Raw genomic sequence first — 21,654 nt, 5'->3', positions numbered from 1 at the left:
ACCCTTGGGTTACCCCCATGGATACTGGAGAGGGCTAAGAGAGAGAGTGGTTCGCCTTGACTCTTTGTGATCTGTGGTGGAGGAAGGACGAGAACCATTGTAACACCCGGCCAGAGAGGCCCATCCTGTTCTTCAAAATGAATAGAAGGTTGTCGTGATTGACAGTGTCAAACGCAGAGGAGAGGTCAAGGAGGATTAGGAGGCAGGATTTGTTTTGGTCAAGCATTTTTAAAATGTCATCTATAACATGAGTGATAGCCGATACAGTGCTGTGCCTACTCCGAAAGCCAGATTGATGCTGGTCCAGGAGTTGGAAATTCTCGATGTGAGCACAGAGTTGTGATTGGACGTATTTTTTCTGGAGTTTAGCTAGGGTGGGGATGTTGGAGATAGGGTTGAAGTTGTTGAAGTCAGCACTATCTTCGTTAGTTTTTTTTAGTATAGGTGATACCGGAGCTGCTTTTGGGTAATCTGGGATCATGCCTTGTGACAGTGAGGCGTTGACAATCTTTCTCCAGATGGGGATGATGATATCCTTGATTTCTTTGGAGATGGAAGGAGGCAACGGGTCTCTGAAGTGAGTAGATGGGTTAATACTCTTAAGAATCTTTTTGATGTCTTTTTCACTGAAGGGAGTAAAGTTGCCCCATGATGCATTGTACTCGGTGCTCAGTCTGATTGGTTTGACCTTCTCTAAGAGGGCAGGAGGTGGCACGTACCCAAATGATGGCAATAGAGATTTCTTAGAAGCGTGTTCAATGTTGATGAGTCTTGATTTCTCAGTAAAAAAAGCAACCAGTTTGTCGCATGAGGGTGGGCTGACTCCAAAGTCAGACTGGTTCAGAGCTTCCCCCGATTGCTGTTTAACCAGTTGAAAAAGTTTCTTGGGACGATTAGCGCCTTGATCAAGTTCGGATCTGAAGTAGTCTGCCTTAGCGCTCTTGATTTGTTTGTTGTAGGAGCTCCTAACATCTCTAAGGAGTTTTAGCTGACCCGAGGAAGGTTTGGAACTCCAAGATCGTTCAATTGCTCTAAGGTTGCGGCCTTCTGAGTTTAAATTGTCGTTGAATAACGGTTTGGATATTTTAGTTGAGGCATTTTTTTGTTGGAGTGGTGCAATGGAATCCATGATAGAGATAGAGTTTTAGAATGCAGTGAGTACCTGAATCTCAGACATGTCCGCTTGGGAGGAGAGGGCATATTTTCAATGGGTTGCTAGTTCATCTGTATTGATAGATCTGAGGTCCCTTTTCCAGATCTTTGATTCCGTTGGTTGAGCCTTCCTCAGAGACACCTCCCTGTTAATATAAAAGAAGATGCTGTGGTGGTCGGACCAATCACAGGGGGTAATGGTATCCAACGTGATGGTGTGTTCTTTGGTGATTATGAGGTCTATAATTTCTCCTTTATTATGGGTTGGCCAGTAACCATGTTGAATCAACTCTTGCACCACATTTCGAGCCTGAATTCGCAAACATTGGTGCATTCTAACATGTTCCTCTCTGCAGTCTAAAGGACGCCGACTGCTAAGTTGATGATAGCTGGTTTCCCTCTGCTCCACCTGCCGCAGGCTGAATGGCCAAACAAGTCACCTTGTGGCTATAATGTTGTACTTAATTCTGTCCTGGCTTTCTCGCCACCGCTGAATGTGCCCTCTTCCTCCGATATATCCTGTCATTTTCTGCTAATTCAGTAAAATTGTTGGCATTAAGGCCAAGAACTTTTATTTGTCAACACAAGGAGCAAACCTTCTGTAGCACAAAAAGATGGTACTAGAAATGGTAGAATTAATTCTTACTAACAACTATTTTGTTTATGATAAAAACTGGTACCTAAATTCGCGCCATCATATGTGAACCTGTTTATGGGGTCGGTGGAGCATATGCATGCTTGGTCCACAGCAGCTGCTGAATGGACGAAGACTATCTATTATTGGGGCCGCTATGTAGATGACGTGATTGTCATTTGGAATGAAACTTGTTGGACTTGGCCCTTTTTGCAGGGTCATCCCTGAACTTTTTGCCTTCCTTCTACTCTGTTTTTCTGACATGGTGTTGGGGGTTTTAGGACTTTTGCCACTTTATCACTGCTGTGCAGTTTAAATTGCATGTGTTCTCTATGGTAAAACATGGTAAGATTGGTCTACACCTGTTTGCAGCATTTAATTGAGCTATCAGTCCCTTGTAAAGTTGTATCTCAGAAACCCAGGGCCAGTTTCTCACTACTGTGATGCTGCCTTCTCATAGGAATGCATTGGGGGTTTCCCTGGTGAGTGTGTCAGTGGTAATTCCTGATCTGAGAGGAGTAGCGGGAACACGTTTGGTATGTTTGGAATAGTGGTAATAAATGCTGCATAATAGTGTGTGCAGATTTAATATAGCTATTTTAGAAATGCCACTTTAAGAAGTGGGCATTTCTATGCTATGTGATGTGTATTGCATGTCTGGTTCTGGAATCACAGGGACTGGAGCAGTGCAGTGGCTCCAGAGGGGCTGGGTGAGTCCGTGCTAAGCTGAATAGGCTTATCTGCATTTGGAGTAGTGGAAGGGGTAGCTCTGACCCTGAATAGATCTGTGCCTGCCTTGTACAATGCTGGTTCCGCCTCCCTGTGGTGTGTCTGAGGCCAGGACCTACACTATCAATTGGGACTGTTGTGCACTTGTTATGTGCCCCCCCCGGAACTGGTTGGAACTGGGTCCCAAGCCCGGGCAGAACCAAGAGGACATGTAGTATAAGTATTGGGGATATGACCATGTAAGTTGTACCTGCTTGGAGCTGAAGGATTGCTGGGCGCCAGGAGAAACCGCCACAAAGGACTTCCCTCCCGCCGGAGGGCCCTGTCAGCTGGCCTTCCGGGGGCCCAGCTCTGCCCTATGCGAGTGCCTGGTGAGCGCTCTTTTATCCTGCAGAGAAGGCTGATCTAGAGAGGGGCGCTTTGTTCCCTACTCGTGGGCAGCACCACCCTCTCCTATGTGATCTGAGCCCCAGGTCTGGACTCACACTGCCCCAAGGTGTGAGGAACTTGCCAGGTGTTTTGCGCTCGAAAGTGCTATGCTGCGAAGCTCGTTTCATTGCGGAATTCCACTGAGTAGGAATCCCGACGTGTGGATTCATCCATGCTGCCTGATTGGGGCAGAGCTATGACCACTAGTGTCTGACTCTGGGCCAGATTGACTAGAGAGTCTGCGGAGCCGGCGGAAGTCAGGTATAGTCTTCGCCTGATTGTTGGCGTGGCCCAACGTCAAGAAAAAGCTGAGCCTCGTGAGTTTGCGTGAGCGGTGCGCTGCCAGAGTGTGGCAGCGTGGGGAGAAAACTGACGGAAGGAAGACTACGGGCCATCGCGGTCCCGCCCTCCTGGAAAGAGGACCGGGTTGAGAAGAGGAGGCACCCGGTGGTCATCTGCGGCGAGACTCCAGGTGAGATAGCCCCAGCTTGTCACAGCCTTAACAAGAGTGGAAGGCCCCGAGAGTCCTCCCCAAGTGTCTGCCCCTTTGTTTCTGGAGCGTGGAGGGGTGGGTTGAGGAAGCAGGGCCACCTCCCACGTAACACCGGGTTGGCGGTCAGTGCCCAGACCGGAAGAGGATCCAGCGAGGGAGGTAAGCAAAGAGCCTCCCGGGCACAGTAAAATGGCCCCCAGTAGAGGAGAGGCCATGGTGAGTGGGGCCTTTGAGGCACACTATGGGTGCCTAACTGTGGTCACAGCTGCATTACCGGATTGCAGCAGCTGCAACATGGGGGCATTTCTTTTCTAAGAGGAGACGATGGTGAGTTGCTCCCTGCCCCCCGATTACTCTGCGGATCTTTAGGGGGCATGGTTTCGCCTGCGCCTGCAGCTAGGGGGCTAGTCAAAGCCCTGTATCAGATGGACACAAGAGAAGGAGAGACCTGCCTTTGGACCAAAGGGCAGTGTGGGGTAGCCCAAGACGGGCCGCAGAGGAGCAGGCCTGTCGGCCTGGTGTTCACCTCATGTTTTGGTTGGGGGTAAGGCCCTGAGGTGATGGGTGCACCATATTAGTGTTACTGTGGTGCACTAGTGATTTAGGATGTGTGCCTAAGGTGATCTATGCATAATGTGTTTAAGCCACGTACAGTGTTTACCAGAAGTTACTGTTTTTTTTTTACTACTTTTATGCTCCTTGCCTCCTAGAAAGTTTGGCTGTCTGACTGTATCTTCATTTTTCTTAATTTTGGTTGTTCACTGTTCTGTATGCTCTCAATTTGTATTTTTTCTATTGTTCATTAACGCACTTTTCGCAAGCTCCACGCCCCCCCTTTTTTCCTTCTGCTTCCCTTAGTTTCCCGCTGCCTCCTCCTGAAGCCATGCCCCCTCGCCGCCCCGCTCCCAGCTACCCCTCCCTCCCTCTCCGGATTGTATGGCAACCGCCGACCTGCCGCGCAGCGGGCGTGCCGATTGCACGCCCAAAGCGCGCCAAAGGCAAGCCCGTCTGCCCCGCCTGGACCGTGCCAGGACCCCTGGACCCCGCGCACTCCACAACGACAGACTCAGATACGACGCCAACACTCTCCTTGCACACCAGCCGAGACCCCCGCTGCATCCAGGCCGCCCCAAAACACTCCCACGGACCCTTCTCCTGCCATACCTGCAACTTCACATGCGACAGAACCACCAAGCCTCCTAGGACCGGACCCAACCACCTTCGAGGCATACTCCTCAACACCTGCTCCGCACGCAAACACACCATCGAGCTCTGGGACCTGCTCGACACCTCCGCCCTAGATGTTGCCTTCCTGACCGAGACCTGGTGGAACGACTCCTTGGCACCGGACAACGCTATAGCCATCCCAGACGGCTTCAAGATCTCCTGCAGAGACCGCACCAACGGAATCGGAGGAGGAATAGCCATCGTCCACAAATCCACCCTCCAGGTCCACACCCTCGCAGACGACTCCCTCAACTCCGCCGAACACCTCCACTTCCGGATCCAACCGACCCCAACTTCACCCTCAGAGGAACACTCGTCTACAGACCCCCCCGGTCCACGGGCCCTGTTCAGCGACTCCTTTGCCGACCTTGCCAGCACCCGCTCACCCGCTCACCCACGCACTCGCCTCCACAGACTACATCCTCCTCGGGGACTTGAACTTCCACCTCGAGAACAACAACAATGCCAACTTCGCCACCCTGATTGACTGCCCTTATAGCTGCCACAGACGACATCAGACACCAGCTGGACAACGGCGAAACCACAGCCCTCATCCTCCTGGACCTATCAGCCGCCTTCGACACGGTCTGCCACCGCACACTCAGAACACGCCTCCAAAAAGCCGGAATCCAGAAAAAGGCCCTCGGCTGGACCACGTCCTTCCTCTCCGGCAGAACCCAGAGAGTCCGGCTCCCGCCCTACCGCTCCGAAGCCACCGACATCATCTGCGGCGTACCCCAAGGCTCATCCCTCAGCCCGACCTTGTTCAATGTCTACATGGCCCCCCTCGCACAAGTGGCCTGCCAGCACAACCTGATCATCATCTCCTACGCCGACGACACCCATCTCATCCTCTCCCGCAAACAGCAAAAACCAACCTCCACGAGGGAATGAAGGCCGTCGCCGAATGGATGAGGAGCAGCCGTCTGAAGCTGAACTCTGACAAGACGGAGGTTCTCATCCTCGGACCGACTCCCTCAGCCTGGGACGACTCCTGGTGGCGACCGCACTGGGAGCATCCCCGAAACCCACGGACCACGCACGCAACCTAGGATTCATCCTATACCCCTCCCTCTCCATGTCGAAGCAGGTCAACGCCATCTCCTCCTGCTGCTACAACACCTCGGCCTCAGAAAAGCTCGACACCGAACCCACCCACGCCGCAGACCACACGCTCGACCCCGTTTTCTCCACAAGCAACCACGTCGCCTTCAACACCGAACACCACTGGACCGACCACCGCTGCATCCACTTCACCTTCATGAAACCAACAACGCACCACCGCACCCAACAGCTGCCCCGCCGCTGCTGGAGCAAAGTCACCGCGGACCAGCTGACCTCCACCCTCAACCGGAACCCACCGACCCTGACGGCGCTGCCCGTAACCTCAGACAGTGGATCAACGACTGCGCCAGCACTCTCGCCCCGCTCAAGAAATCCTCCATCAACCACCCCAGCAAGAAAGCTGCCTGGTTCACCGAAGAACTTCAGACCTCCAAACGGACATGCCGGAAGCTGGAGAAGATATGGCTTCACGACCACACACCAGACACCCACGCAGCCCACAAGGACGCCATCCGCAGACACCACCACCACCACCACCACCACCTCATCAGAACAGCCAAAAGATCGTCCTTCAAATCCCGACTGGAGAACCGCACACGACAGCAAAGAACTTTTTAACATAGTGAAGGAACTTTCCAACCCCAGCGCCAACACCAACGACATCCCGCCCTCCCAGGAACTATGTGACCTCTGGCCACCTTTTTCCACCGCAAGATCGCCAGCATCCACAACAGCTTCAACTCCTCACCCTCCCAGACCGCAACACACCACCCCCCGAACGCCAGCTGCCCCAACAAGCTGACCTCCTGGACCCTCGTCAACGACGAAGAGACTCAAAAGATCATGTTTATGTTTATGTTTTGGCAATTTGTATAGCGCGCAACTACCCGGGGGAGTCTCGGTGCTTAAGATTCGGAAGATGGACAAGTGGAGTACACATTAGTGTGTAAACAGCCAGGTTTTTAGTTGCTTCCTGAAGCTGAGGAGGCTGGGACAGGTTTTGATGAGGAGGGGGAGAGAGTTCCACAGTCTAGCTGTGGAGAGCACAAAGCACCTGTCGCCCCAGTTGGCTTTTTTTGTTTGTTTGAACATTAAGAAGGTGTGCTGAGGCTGAGCGAAGTGTACTAGATGGTACAAGTGGACGGAAAGCATATTTAAGGAACTGCGGGCCAGAGTTGTTAATAGCCTTATAGGCGATACAAAGTGCCTTGAACTTAGTCCGGCTTTTGATAGGAAGCCAATGGAGCTGGCGGATGAAAGGGGTGATGGAGCTCATGTACTCAATCCACTCGGGTTCTCCATCAGACCCCTGCCCACACCACATCTTCAACAAAGCTGACGCAACCATTGCACCCCATCTGCGAAAAATCATCAACATCTCCTTCGATACCGCTACATTCCCGGAAAGCTGGAAGCCCGCCGAAATCCACGCACTCCTCAAAAAACCCAAAGCGGACCCCAAAGACCTCAAGAACTTCCGGCCAATCTCCCTGCTCCCCTTCCCGGCAAAGGTAATCGAGAAAATCGCCAACATGCAGCTGATAACAGCATCCTAGACCCGTCCCAGTCCAGATTCAGACGCAACCACAGCACCGAGACTGCCCTTATAGCAGCCACAGACGACATCAGATGCCAGCTGGACAACGGCGAAACCTCAACCCTCATCCTCCTGGACCTATCAGCCGCCTTCGACACGGTCTGCCACCGCACACTCAGAACCCACCTCCAAGAAGCCGGAATCCAGAAAAAGGCCCTCGGCTGGACCACGTCCTTCCTCTCCGGCAGAACCCAGAGAGTCCGGCTCCCGCCCTACCGCTCCGAAGCCACCGACATCATCTGCGGCGTACCCCAAGGCTCATCCCGACCTTGTTCAAGTCGGGCCCCCAAGTTGGCCCCCCTCGCACAAGTGGCCTGCCAGCACAACCTGAACATCATCTCCTACGCCGACGACACCCAGCTCAACATTCCCCGCACACAGCCAAAACCAACCTCCACGAGGAAATTAAGGCCGTCGCCGAATGGATGGATGAGGAGCAGCCGTCTGAAGCTGAACTCTGACAAGACGGAGGTCCTCATCCTCGGACCGACTCCCTCAGCCTGGGACGACTCCTGGTGGCGACTGCACTGGGAGCATCCCCGAAACCCACGGACCACGCACGCAACCTAGGATTCATCCTCGACCCCTCCCTCTCCATGTCAAAGCAGGTCAACGCCATCTTCTCCTGCTGCTACAACACCCTCCGCATGCTCCGCAGGGTCTATAAGTGGATCCCAACCGAAAGAACAGTGACCCAGGGCCTTGTCAGCAGCAGGCTGGACTACGGCAACGCACTCTACGCAGGAATCCCAGCCAAACACCTGCAATGACTACAACGCATCCAGAACGCCTCAGCCCGACTGATCCTCAACGTCCCCCGCCGCATCCACATCTCCTCCCACCTGAGAGACCTGCACTGGCTCCCCGTCAACAAAAGGATCACCTTCAAACTCCTCACCCATGCACACAAAGCACTTCACAACACCGGACCAGCCTACCTGAACAACAGACTCAACTTCTATACCCCCGCCTGCCAGCTCTGCTCCGCCAGCCTCGCCCTCGTCGCCGTCCCACGCATCCAACTAACCATTTCTGGTGGCAGATCCTTCTCCTACCTCGCCGCCAAGACCTGGAACACCCCCTCCACCCATCTTCGGCAGACCCAAGACCTGCTCACCTTCAGAAGGCTCCTCAAGACCTGGCTCTTCGAGCAGTAGCAGCTCCCCCCGCCCCTCCCCCCCCCCCACCCCCCCACTCCTCAGCGCCTTGAGACCCTCACGGGTAAGTAGAGCGCTTTACAAATTCCTGATTGATTGATTGATTGATTGATGGTTGACCGTGGCCCGACTGGCCCTGTAAAGCATATACTCCCCTGGAAAGTAATACCCAGTGCCAGGTGGCACAGTGTACATATGTGATTACGTTCTAGTGTCTTTATGAGTAATACAACGGCTATTTTTATATAACCTTGTGTGGAGTGTCTTTTGTGGTGTGCCTAGTGTGTCGCTGCTGTGTGTTGCGCAAATGCTTTACACATTGCCTCTGGGATAAGCCTGACTACCCGTGCCAAGCTACCAAGGTGGTGAACAGGGGTTATCTTCAGCGTGTAACTCCCTTTCCGTGACTGGAGTGGTGGTTTCTACCTGGCTTAGGTGCATGCCCTAACCAGAAATCCCATTTCTAACAGAAGTGAGAACCACGTGAAAGAATATTTTGGATTTTAGATGACCACACTTTTAATCTAATATTTACATTTGCATGTCCCAAACGGGCAAACAGTTTTTAGATGTGTAAATTTATATCTCTAACACAGTACAAAGTACTCGAATTTGTAAAGATAAAGCTGTAAATAGCGTATTGCACTATGAAAGTGCACACCCACCATTCACCTAGCGTGCTATTCCATTTGGTGAGATGTTGTGTATACGCAGAAACTGTAGCAAAGATACAAACTTTGAGTATCACGCCAGATAGACTAACATGGGATTGAAAAGGTGAGGGTACAGAATTGACATCCTCGAACAGGCTGTGGCCAAAGCTAAGAACAAAAAATGGGAAGACGCACTGAAAACCAAACCGAGGACAAACACAAGGGAGCACTTGTCGTTCATAACAACACACTCCGGGCTTAACCCGGAGGTCTTTAAAATTTTAAATAGACATTGGGCGTTGTTGAAAGGAGTACCTGGGGTCGGTAATCTGAGCTCCAACAAATCCTTGATTACATATAGGAGGTATGAGACCATAAGGGAGACACTATGTCCTAGTTAAACTTTTCCTAAGGTGCAGGATTCAGAAACATAGTTAAAAAGGCCGAAGGGGTTTCTACACATGTGGGTATTATAACTAATGCCATATGGGTGTCAACAAAATCAAAGAATTCAGTTACAACATAGACAAGAAACACATTCATCATTTCATAAATTGGTCATCTTGCTATGTGATGTACATTATTATATACACTTGCAAAACAATCTGCACTGGCAGTACTACATGCCAATTAAAGACACCCATTCAGTAACACCAAAGATCATGTATCAGCCAAGATATGTAATACTCTTTAGTATCACATGAATGCGCGTGGGGTCCAATAGGGCTGTCAAAATGGGACTCAGTGTGGACCATGAATTGCATCAAAATATTAAATCATTTGTTGTAATGTGTACGTTCTTCTCCGTGTTACATGCTCTGGGGCTTTGTATCCTAAAAGATTCACTTAACGTTCATTTGCGGGTGCTGAGGGTTCTCCTCTTTCTCACATATAAGATGTATGGACGAGTTTTTGTTCTTAGTTTTTTGTGTATTGACTAGCTAATGGTACATTTGGTATGCTGGACAGATAATCTTGCGTTGTTTGTAAAAGTATCCTAGTGAGTCCTCACCTAGAGAATATGGTGTGTTCACTCAATAGGAAGACTTTGGTTCACACGTCATTGTCTATGGGTTACCACATTGGAATGTGTTCAGTAGTCTAGACACGTGGTCTTCAACGTCCGTTAGTAGGTTAATGGTTTCTGATTATTGTACACTCGAAAAACATGATTTGTTGCATGATTACACTCTTACACCACACTCCGTACTGGTCTCCCGAGATTTATTGGTGTCGAAACACGGTCATAGACGCATGCGTGCTCCAGGGAGAGAGATGCGTTCTAGTGCTGCAAAATGGGAGTGGCTGTTCCGCTTAAGGAGAGCTTCCAGAAATGGCCAGGGTTAGATATGCATGGACACGGATGCGGTGGCCCGGACGGCTTTGCTGTACACTCTTAAGCGACTCAACTTGTAGGAATAGTTCTACTCATGCACATCCTCATGGTACTTGGTACCATTTGATTATATTTGTTCTGATGTCTTGGTAATGCGTACTGGGCGTTTGTTTATACAGCTTTGTGCTGTTTATATAAGATGCTATTGATGTGTTTTTACATTGTGGGGGTCCCGCTCTGGCTCAACATTGTGATACTCCGTACTGAATGATGCCATACCAGCGTTCAGAGTCACATTATTTTGACCACGTACAGTGACTTGGTGTCGGCAAATGTTTAATCAATCTATACCCCATATAGGGTTGGTAGTTTATGGGTGAAATTGAAGTGAGAGCTCAGTCGGACTTGGTTTATTTGAGTCACTGAGAAATAGATGGCAGGGTTTTCATTAATCTAAGACTCAAAATGTCTAATGGCTACATTCGTTTGCAACCGTTTTTGCTGCTTACCAGTAATGGTTTCACCTTTTCGTGATCTGTTCCTTCCCTGTGTTCGGTCAGTTTACAAATTGGACTGAAGGACTACCTTGATTCAGTCGTGAAATTCAGAATAATTTGTACCGTATATACTGTTGGGGACTTTGCTGTATACAACCATGTATTTTAGTAGACTCCCATCCACTTGGGGTTGTTCAACTTTGGTGTGGGAGCGTTTAAGACAACAAATTCAGTAGACCGATGGCAGTATATATGTATTGCTCGTTGTAGATGTGATCACATTGCTTCGTTGTGGGCACGGGATGTGTCTACCATTTCACTTTATTTTTTTATACTTTTAATGAAAATGGCACATAGTTTTGGGGGATCACAGGGTTTGTAGCTGGTACCTACAACAGTTTATAATGGGTAGCTTTCCAGTATAGAACACATGGGTTACCTGTTATTCATAAGATATCACACCCGGTTTTTCTGGGTACTAATTCTCTCCGTGTATGTACTATTCTTTACTGTGAGCATTTCACTGGTGATTGAACATAGTCAAACTTTGGCTTTTTCTGTTGTCTCTCACCAGCTGTGAACGAAAGACGTAGAACACCGGCAGGAGTGCTTCAAGATATATGTACACTACAGTTGTCTCAATAATCGATCTGGTATGGTACTTTTATTATTGATGTAATGTATACATTGTTAATTTAAGGACTAGAGTTGGTACTACTCTTATGAGAGAGTTTTATTTTGGCACAAATTTTCATCTATTTTGAATGCTTTTATGCCTTTACGAGCGATAGGTGCTGTTTCCTCTTTGTTTGGGTCATTTTGTTATCACTTTTGTCTACCCATCCCATCTGTTTGGCTTTCTTCTTTCCCCTTTTTACCCCTTTTTTCCTTTCTATACATCTTGTCTTGTAAAATAATTTTTCTTGCTTTGTATTACGTCTTTAGCTGAGTTGCCTATCGTGTACATGAAGAACAGGTATTAACAACTCTTTGTAGTAATCTAGGTTTACGTTTTACTCTTCACTTTTTTCTTGGTCTGTACACTTTTGTGCTCTATTATTATTATTACTTCTTTCTGTTCTGCACTCAGACTTCTAGTTCAGTTGTCTATCTTGTACATGGAGAAGAAGTAGTAATAACCTCACTTAATAAACTATTGTTTGATTACACAGTTTCCTTTTCGATGTGAAACTCACTGTGCGATTGTCGCTAGTTGAAGTTTGCAGCAGTCGACACTGTGTTGAGTTAGCAAAATTAATATTTGCCATGGTGTTTTTGTTTTTCTGTTTTTATAGTGATTGTGTTGTATTTAATATTTTAAATCCTGTTCCGCTGATTTCTAGTTTAACACATACAGGTATAACGTTTGTCTGTATTCAATACATGTCTGTTTAAGTAATTGTTTTTAGACTGATTTTTGTACTCTTCTTTTTAAATGTTTGCAGTCCATGTTTGGGTAAAACGCGTTGGTTGCCTATGTCTGACCTATTATCAATAAAAAGAATTTAAGGAACTTTGAAGCATAAGTAGGCTTGTCATATATGTCACGAATAATATCTGGAATCGAATTGTTTTTTATTGTCTCTCATCCTATTGGTAATTCAATGTGGACGGAGATTACAGAAAAGCGCTGGCCAAAATCACTATACTGCTACCTGTCTGGTTTAGTATTGTGGCTCAAACATTTTGGATATCGCAGGGTGTCACGGCCACCTCTCCTCAGTAAGGAAAGTTGCTTTTGTTGTCTGGCTGCAGCTCTGCCCTATTTTATCTATTGACTCAAGTCTTTTTTTTATTGCTATTTGGCAACACAATTTTACCTACTTCTCGCTAGCTACCGGTCCTCTTTGCCGCCATCTAGGTGAATCGAGCAGTCTGTGTGGCCCCCTTGAAACCTGTGAGGTCAGCTTTGGCTCACAATCATCACAGCATTCGTGCCCTCCGGCTGAGCATCGAGGGGGCAAACTCTGGTAGTAGGAAATTCTGCGCTCCACCACATCCGTGACACCACAACCAAAATTGAATGACCTGTGTTTGACTTTCTCACTAGCTGCCCTGCTTTGGCAGTTTCTGCCTGTGCCGTAACTGGTGCAATTACCGGAACTATTCTCACAAGACTGAGACCAGTTGCGTTCTCCCAAAGTCACTATTCACACACAAGAGCAACTGGACTGATCTGAAGGAGGAAAATATGGATCCAGTTCTAGGAAGATTACACTTCTAGCATCTCTTGGGTATCCAAAGATATTGGAGTAGGCGCCCCAACTTTATCGTTTCATGCTTCATCATCGGAGCCTATTCACACCCTGGTATGGTGCTAACACCTTGATTGACGCAACCAAGGAATGGGAGTTTTTAGATAAAATCTTACTGGATAAGCAGGGGTCCAGAAGGGAAGTAAAGAGCTAAAAATCTCTACAGATAAACCCAGAAATTCCTTTATTTGTAGGGAACCGGGGGTATAAATAAAAAGTTATTTCAGGGTCTCTGTTGGATTTAGTTTGTTAAATTAACCCTCGTATGTAAGTGCCAACATGTTTCTGCCCGCTCTGGGAGCCTAACTGGGTCCGGGGCCTTTGTAAGGGCAAATGTATCCCTGCCTGGCTATGTATGCATACAATGCACATATGTGAGGCCTAAGGCTCTTACCCGTTTCGTACTTCTGTCCGTGGGGGATACCTAAGAGACCAACAATGCGTGAGCGAAGTAACAATGGATCCAAAAAGTATCATATGTCATAATTTAGTATCATCTATTTTCCTAGTCTGAATTCCGAGGGGACATGTAGTGATCCCCTTGTACATAACTTGTATCGGGAATAGAGCGATGCTGCTCCAAATTCGGGAAACACTCCCTAAGTTTAAACTGTCCAAAATCCTTCTGCAGCATCCAAAGTGAAATGCTTCCTAAGACTCCAGTAGTGCAACCCCTGCAGGAATGGGTAAGACTGATTGCAGGGCTGGAAGATCCAGTGGGAACTTGTTCTTCCACATCCAGCAACAGAATCAAATTTGCCCACATCACAGATCTCACCTGGATCGACCACACCATCATTCACTTCTCCATCTATTACGCCCATCATGCCATCGCCAAACACCACAGCGCCAACCACCGCAGCTGGGACAAGGTAACTGACTCAGTGGACACAGACCTTCAGTGCCACACTACCCAAAATGCCAGTACTCCTTAGAGCCGGTACTCCTTAGAGCCACCAAGTGCAATTGTCATCTACTCGAGAAGCAATGGCATGTCACCAAGAACCCCTCAGACAGGGCTGCTCACAAAGCAGCCCTCCGCAACTTCCACCTGCGCATCAAGGAAGCCAAGAAAACAGCAATCACTGCCAGCATTGATACCGCAGCAAATCACGCAAAGGACCTCTTTAAAATAGCCAAGGAATTCTCCAACCCCACAGCTACAGAGCACAGTCTACCCCTCCCAAGAGCTCTGTGACACCCTCTTGAACTACTGTGACACCCTCTCGAACTACTGTCCCAGCAAGATCGCCACCATCTACAACTATTTCAACAACCAGCCCACTACTCTCCGCCTCAACAACTTCAACCAACCAGAGAACACCAGCTGAACAATCACAACCTGGGCTCCGCTCACCACTCGGACCACCACAGTCCTCATGTAGTCCATGCCCTCCAGGGCACCCACTAACCCTGCCACCACCATCTCTTCAACCTCTGAACCAATCCAATCAGCAAGGAACTCACCTGCATCCTCCACACCTCCATCTCCACAGCAATCTTCCCAGACAGATGGAAACACGCAGAGGTCAGACCCATTCTAAAGAAACCCCCTGTCAACCCCAGTAACCTAAAAAATTACCGACCGATCTCCATGCTACCCTACGTAGCCAAGGTACTCGAGAAAGCCATCTAACAGCTCACCGAATACCTGAAACTGAACCACCTACTCAACTCCTCAGAATCAGGATTACATACTCTCCAGAGCACTGAGACCGCGCTGATTGCTGCCACAGATGACATCAGAACTCTCTCAACCATCGAGAAACAGGCCCTGATCCTCCTCGACTTCTCTGCTGCATTGAATACCATCTCCCACCACACCCTCATCTACAGACTCCACATCAGTATACAGCAAACGCCCTGAAGTGTATCACCTCTTTCCTTATAGCATGCTCACAGAGCATTCGACTGCTATTGTAGGCCTCCTCACCCAAGGACATTGTATGTGGCGTACCTCAAGGATCATCCCCTCAGCCCCACCTTGTTAATAATCTATATGACCCCCCCCCCCCCTTCTTGCAGGCGTCGTCAGATCCCACGGACTCAATGTAATCTTTCATGCAGACGACACTCAACTAATCCTCTCGCTCAACGAGGACCCCTCCAGTGGCAAAACCAACTTCTGCAATGTCATGACCAATGTAGCCAAATGGATGAGAGACAACTGCCTCAAACTCCACTCCGACAAAATGGAAGTAGTGAGCTGATGCCCACAAAACTCTGTCCAACACCCACACCGACAGACCATGCACGCAACCTTGGCATCATCCTCGACACAAAACTGCCCATGAAACGACAAGTTGAAGCAGTCTCCTCTTCACATGCTCTGCAGAATCTTCATATGGATCCCAATCAACACCAGAAAGACAGTTCCCCAGGCCCTTGTTACCAGCCACCTTGACTACTGCAATACACTCTACTCTCTGTCTCCACGAGCCAGTCCCTCACTACACTCAGTTGGAGCAAATACAACCTTTAATGAATTGTGGAGTTTGCAACAAGAGGGGTGGGAGAATTTATCATCTCAGCAAAATGACGGAGAGAGAAATAACACTCCAATAACAACACCGTTTAAGAAAAAATCAACCTTTTTTCCAATTATGACCCACGACAATATAGACCTGTATCAAGATTTCATCATCAAAGATCTGAAGAATCTGTACACAGCCACAAACAAAAAACATGCTGTTCTGAGTAGACAAAATCAACGATATAACAGCCTTATAAAGAAACTCAAGACTAATAAGAATATAATTGTGAAAGAGGCGGACAAAGGGGGGAATATCGTCTTATGGCATCGGGACGATTACATAAAAGAAGCCGAACTACAGCTCAGTGATTTGGACTGCTACAAAAAGAGCAACCCCATGGCAATCAAAACCGCATGGTCTGAATTAAATCTTAAACTGGTGGCTTGGAAAAGTGCAGGTCTAATTACGAATGATGAATTTAAATTCCTCAAAAAGGATTGTCCCGTTATACCAACGCTGTACTTGTTGCCGAAGGTTCACAAGAACATTTCTTCACCACCAGGAAGACCAATACTTTCGGCAATAAATAGTGCAACCGAAAACATCTCCAAGTACATAGATTTTTTTCTGAAGGAATGGGTATCAACATTACCATCCTATGTAAAAGACACTACTGACTTCATTTGCAAACTCAATAACCTGGCATGGAGAGATGATTATATTTTAATGACTTTGGATGTCACTGCCCTATATACGTCCATTAGACATCGAGATGGGATTGGGGCAATTAACTATTACTTGTCGAAACGACCAGACTTTTGTTCTAATCACAACCGCATGCTCTTGGACATGCTAAGACTCTGTCTGGAACAGAACTATTTCCTTTTCAATGGGCAGGCATACCAACAGCTGAGAGGGGTCGCCATGGGGGCCTGCTTCTCCCCAAGTTTTGCATGCCTTCATATGGGGCTATGGGAGGAGCGGGTCCTTATGGGTACATTTGGTGACATTATGAACTCACATGTTGTACTATATTTGAGGTACATCGATGACCTCTTCTTTGTTTGGAAGGGTGGGAAATCCGATGCAGAGCAGTTTGTGGAACAAATAAATGTCAACTCATATAATCTGCATTTTACCTCTCATGTAGATGAAATCACTGTAAATTTTCTTGACGTCCAGATCTATGTCGAAGATCATCTTTTGCAAACCAGGTTACACGGAAAGGACACAGCAGGCAACAGTTCTCCATGCTGCCAGTCAGCATCCGCGCCACTTAATCAATAGCATCCCCTATGGGGAGATGCTAAGAATAAGAAGGATTTGCAGCACGGATGCTGAATTTAAGATATCACAACAGGAATGTAGGAAACATTTTTTAGAAAGGGGCTACAGTGATAAACATTCTTCAGGTAGCGATAAGAAAAACTAATTCCATTACTAGAGAGGTGGCTCTAACACCTAAGAGCAATGAACCCATAGAGATTCCCAATAACCTACATGTCAACTCTAGAGTTATAGTTCCGTTTTGTAGGCAGCATTTGGAGATCAAAAAGATTTTTCTTAAAAACTGGAATCTGATAAGGGGAGATCCTATAATTGGCAGCAATGTCTCACCCAGACCTGCGATTACTTTTCGCAAATCTCCATCAATGGAGAATGCACTGGTGAGCAATACCCTGGAAACCACCATATCAGGGACATGGGCGGCCCTCAGTACCGTTTTTAGAAAATGTGCTTCCTGTAAAGCTTGCAAATATGGAGTAAATAAAACCCATTACACTAGTCCTTTCAGAGAACATCCGATTCCCATCATGAAAAGGCTGACATGCAAGATGGAGTTTGTGGTTTATGTGCTACAATGCCCATGTGGCTTGAGCTATGTGGGCAGTACCCGTCCAGTGGCACATAAACGCATTCTCCAGCATATCAGAGCCATAGTCAGTAAGGATCAAGCATACCCTGTGGCACGCCACTTCGAGGCAATACACAACAGCGACCCCAGTTTTCTACAGTATTACCTAGTGGATATGGTTTTACCTCTTAAACGTGGGGGGGATAGAGACGGTAAACTTCGTCTCCTTGAGACAAGATATATTTTAGAGATGAATAGCAAGAGTCCAATGGGACTGAATGATCGAGAGGATCTTTATACTTGTCTCAAGAGTCAGTAATCCTTAATATCCATCAATAACTGTACATATGCCTCTATACATATGCCACTACTATTTGGGCATGCAACATCTCTGGATCTGTAATTTCTTAGGATAATATGACCTCCCAGGCTGTCTTATTGGTCATGCGTTTTTCCACTTATGTTTTTGTAAATGTAGGATATCTATTTGAGTACCAGCTAACATTATCTACCTGTAAGTGGAACTTACCCTCCGGGTTTCCCCAGCATTTCCTCCTCTTTTTCTGTGAAAGAGTAACCTTTTCTTTTATATACTTTTTCTAATTATTAGGCAACAAGGGCACTTTATATTTCTTTTTGAATTGTAATTCACAGCTGCTAGCAAGGGTCTTACACATTAACTAAAGTGCAGTGCTGATTTGATCATTTTGTAATCAACATCGATATAGGGCCTTCAGCTTTACACTTTTATTTAATATCAATTGTATTATTTGAATGATTCTTAAGTCTAGGTCGTTGCAGGAATGCACATGCATTTGGAGGTTCCTATACTGAGGCTCACAGATGACGAGACTTATGTGTACATATGTAAATAGGGTTTTTTTGGATTGGAAAGATATATATTTTTGTAGCACATTCTCGTGTATATCAAATTGTACATATGTAGTATAATGTTAATATATATATTTTTGATAGACTGATTTTGTAACAACTGATTATCAATTGATATTGAATGTTTTTTTGACGAATCTAATTATGTAGTAAAGCGATGAAAATGTCCCCTATACCGTTGAACATTAATGAACTTGATTTGAATATGTTGGGCACTTGCCCTCAATCATGTATTTTCTAATTCCTTTATTGCCGCTTTCTGTACTAGTTTTGCGGTAGTTGGAAGTTCACTCAATGCACATATCACTTTAAGCGCAATGTCGCTCCCACAATTTTGTGTATTTAAGACCTTTTGTTTGTTTCAATTAACATCATGTGATCAAGCCTCGTTTGGGAGGTGAAACGCGTTATGGCGGATGGCTGGTGTGATTAATAAATAAATCACCGAGAAATTGGCACAAAATCTGGGCTCACTCTCGTTATTCTTTGGTCTAAACTGTGGAGAAAAGAATGGCGTTTTCCCAATATATATATATATCTGCAAACATTTCTTTCAAGAAAAGAAATCGGAGGCCAGAGGGGGTATCCGGAATTGCAGCAAGTTTTATTCACCAAATGTACAGCGCGGGGAATGCATTTCGGCTCAGTCTGCCTTCCTCAGCGCCCTGCTCTGTACGGAGTTCTGCAAAATTTTGCTCCTCCCTGTAAAATACTGGCTCACGCAGTGTGCCCCTCCCCTTGATGCAATCGGCAACACCTGTAGAAGTTCGTAACAAATGAGGGAACTCCCATCAGGCACTGTAGCGGCGAGCTAGGTAGCTGGCGTTGGGGGGGTGACAATGGACAATAGGTCTGTGTGAGCACTCTGGAGGGTGGGATAGATTGCCTCTGATTCAGGTGAAGTCCACCGCCGTACCCCTGAGTCCCCTCAGGCCACAGCAACCAGTTCACACAAACACGCCTTAGAGCAGGGGCTGCCAAGTAGAGAGACACCGCCCTGTGGAGTTGAAATAACTCGATCAGCTCGATATATATGTATGTATGTATGTACGTATATGTGTGTGTATATATATATATATATATATATATATATATATATATATATATATATATATATATATATCTATCTCAAAAAGAAGACCTGTCCGCTATGACTGCGGATTTGGAAAGGTGCCGACCTCTCTCCCCCACAACGAATCTTGTCTTCAATAAAACGCCATCAAAACGTTGAAAGTTGTAGCAGTGGAATAATTTATTGTGCAAATCATGGAGCAAGTGCTCTCCCTGATGGAGCTTGATCACATGACGCGAGACAAGCAGGTGAGTTAATTTATCCTCATTAAAAGCACTATCCCCCAAAGAAATAGGGACGACAGGCAAAAAAGTGCAGTGAAGTGCATTATAGCCTAGGCATTACGAATATGAATGGCAATCTAATATACATAGAATTTAAATGTCTACTGAAAATAACAGCATAGTGCTTCATTATACATTCTATCCTTCAACCATTAAAGAATGGTAACAAATGATGGCAAGTGCCTGGCAATCAAAAAGCGCCAGCAAACAAATTTGGGTTGTAAAAGCCAAAAGTTAGTTCATCATAAGAAACATCTTTATGAGCATAAAGTGCAAGTGCTCAATTATTCAGGCTTGTAAATTAAGAAAACTGAATCAGTATATTACAACCTTTTAAGTGCTGGTATGGTAAAAAACATGATAGCCGACCTCTTAAAAAAAATCATGTATAATATAAGGAGCCATTCTAAAGACTGCACATGGCTATATAACAAAAGCTCTAAAGTGCTGGTGCCTAATATGTTCAAAAATAGTGCCATACATATAAAAACTAAAGGACAACGAATTCAGATGAGGCTCAATATTAATATTCTCAGTGTATCTCAAAAAAGTCCCCAAAGAGAACTTGCAAAAGATTTCATCTATCTTATTTTAACAATTCTAGACTTTCATGCTTTTGCTGTATTTTAGCACAAAGAAAAAATAATAATAATAATCACAAAAAGTGATGCAATTCATCAATGGTGTTCAATCCGTTAGGGGCCTTGGTGTCAAGCAACAAGATAAAGTATGACTCCCTTTGTCTGAGGAGTTTTTCGCGGTCACCGCCCCGTCCGGGGTTGGGGACCGAACCTAACAGGATATACTGAAGGTCTTTCAATTTGTTATTATGTACGGCCTTGAAGTGGCGAGCCACTGGATAATTGCTTTCCGAATTTACCATTGCTCGCAGATGTTGTAAAATGCGTTGATTCGCAGGCAGGGAAAGAGCGGAGCGAGGCAAATTTAAGGAAAATTACAAACCGATCCCTCAATCGGCGCCAGAGTTATTCCCAATAGAATGTTCGGAATTTCCTATGGTAACTAGGTCCTAACTATCTATACCTACTGGCGACCGCCAGTAGGTAATATATATATATATATATATATATTCCCTTGTAAATCTACCAATTATGTTACAATTGCACTTGCACTTTAAAAATGAAATGCCTCTCCTGTGGCGTCATGTGATCAAGGCCTCTGGGCAGGCCGAAACGTTATGCTGGTGGCAATATAAAAAATTAAAAGAATATTTATTCACCACAAGTCTGGGTCGGCTCTCGTTTCCTGTGCTGGCAGTATCCTGGTGGAGCAAGGATTGCTAGTGCTGTTGGTGCGAGAGTGGTTGCCTCCAACGATGCAGAAGGAAGGAGCCACAAGCGGGGATTTGTTGCAAGGTTCTTTATTAGAAAGCCGGTAAGGCGTAATGCATTTCGGCGTGAGCCTTCCTCAGACGCCACTGCCCAACTGAAAGTCCGTAACACCCACCTGAAATCAGTCTCTGCAGCACTCTTAACTTGCTGAGTGCACGCCTCCCCCAACCTTGTGATCGTCAATTGAGATGCAGGACTGTTTGCACTGCAACTCCCAGAATACTCCATACCTGGGCTGGTAGTATATGTATATGTATATATCAACATTTTGACGTAGTTTTCACCACAGATTTTTTTTTTTAAAGGCGTTTATTAGCAGTTGTAAGCAGTACACAATGCAGAGCCTACAACCCTGGGGCCGGCTGCAACACTTCAAGTTATGAAAAAACAGTATGTATACATAGCTCTCATGTCAATAAATACAGATCAATCGGCATAGAAAGCGTTATTCTCATCCTGTGTTCTCACACTTCGTATTTACATTCAAATGACGTCTTGTTTT

General features: G+C 46.5%; 1 protein-coding gene across 4 annotated transcripts in view; it reads left to right on the top strand.

The window, feature by feature from the left end:
• Window positions 1–21,654, top strand: part of TDRD15 (tudor domain containing 15) — a 218,600-nt gene that overhangs the window by 17,600 nt on the left and 179,346 nt on the right. For 3 of the 4 annotated variants that reach the window (XM_078647719.1, XM_078647721.1, XM_078647720.1), the window contains exon 2: window positions 11,544–11,622. The exons of the other annotated variant lie outside the window; for it this stretch is intronic. The gene's annotated coding sequence lies outside the window, so the exon portion shown is untranslated. The remainder of the gene's footprint in view (window positions 1–11,543; window positions 11,623–21,654) is intronic. 4 annotated transcript variants of the gene reach the window in all.

The sequence above is a fragment of the Lissotriton helveticus genome, chromosome 6, assembly GCF_964261635.1.
Source record: "Lissotriton helveticus chromosome 6, aLisHel1.1, whole genome shotgun sequence".
Taxonomy (NCBI): domain Eukaryota; kingdom Metazoa; phylum Chordata; class Amphibia; order Caudata; family Salamandridae; genus Lissotriton; species Lissotriton helveticus.
Note: the sequence above shows the minus strand (reverse complement) of the source record. Positions and strands in the feature narration are given on the sequence as shown.